Here is an 820-nt window from a genome sequence, read left to right on the forward strand (position 1 = left end):
TGGGCCGGAGTGAGTGGAGCCAGAGTGAGCAGAAGTCCTGAGTTCAATTCCCAGCAACCACATGATGGCTTACAACCATCTGTACAGCTACAGTGTACTCATATACATAAAATAAACAAATAAATCTTTGGGAGAAAAAAAAAAGAATGCTCTGCTCCACTTATGTATTATGGTACCAGGTAGGGGTCATCTTGGGTATAGTCTGCCACCTACACCCTAGTCCTGTCCAGTGCTGAACTGGTGGTCATCTCAGGCTAGCTCCCTGTCCAGGCTCCATGGCACCAGTCATCTTGGGCTTGATCCTTGCCAGACCCACCCAAGTGGCCCCTTGCGATAGGGTTGTCAGTCCCTGGGGAGGGGGTCGGTTCTCCTAGTCTCCTGCTTGCTCCTCCTCCTAGGATCCCTTCCAGGCCTGCCTGGTGCCAGACTGGTGGTTGTCTCAGGTTTACTTTATTCAGGGAATGTTAGGCTACTAACCATTCAGATGTTCACAGATCAGAACACTGAGTATAGACACGGCCACTCTCCTCTCTGCTACCTATTGCACACACATGTGACACAGCAGCCGCACCGGCACATTTAGGAGTGGCTCTAAGCCATTCTTCCCCAGCTTTTCCATGGACTATCACATGATTTCCTTTCCTTCTTTCTTTTTCTTTTAATTGTTGGTTTCTCGAGACAGGCTTTCTCTGGGTAGCCCTGGCTGTTCTAGAGCTTGTTCTGTAGATCAGGTTGGCCTCAGAGATCTACCTGTCTCTGCCTCCTGAGTGCTGGGATTAAACCCTGCGCCAGCGCCACCCAGCTCATTTCATTTTCTGCT

General features: G+C 50.0%; 1 non-coding gene across 1 annotated transcript; it reads right to left on the bottom strand.

The window, feature by feature from the left end:
- Positions 1-460: 460 nt before the first annotated feature.
- Positions 461-590, bottom strand: Gm24556. Its single transcript, XR_003956096.1, has one exon. It is a non-coding gene; the product is annotated as a small nucleolar RNA SNORA17 (small nucleolar RNA).
- Positions 591-820: the final 230 nt, after the last annotated feature.

Source organism: Mus musculus, chromosome 5, assembly GCF_000001635.26.
Source record: "Mus musculus strain C57BL/6J chromosome 5, GRCm38.p6 C57BL/6J".
Classification (NCBI taxonomy): domain Eukaryota; kingdom Metazoa; phylum Chordata; class Mammalia; order Rodentia; family Muridae; genus Mus; species Mus musculus.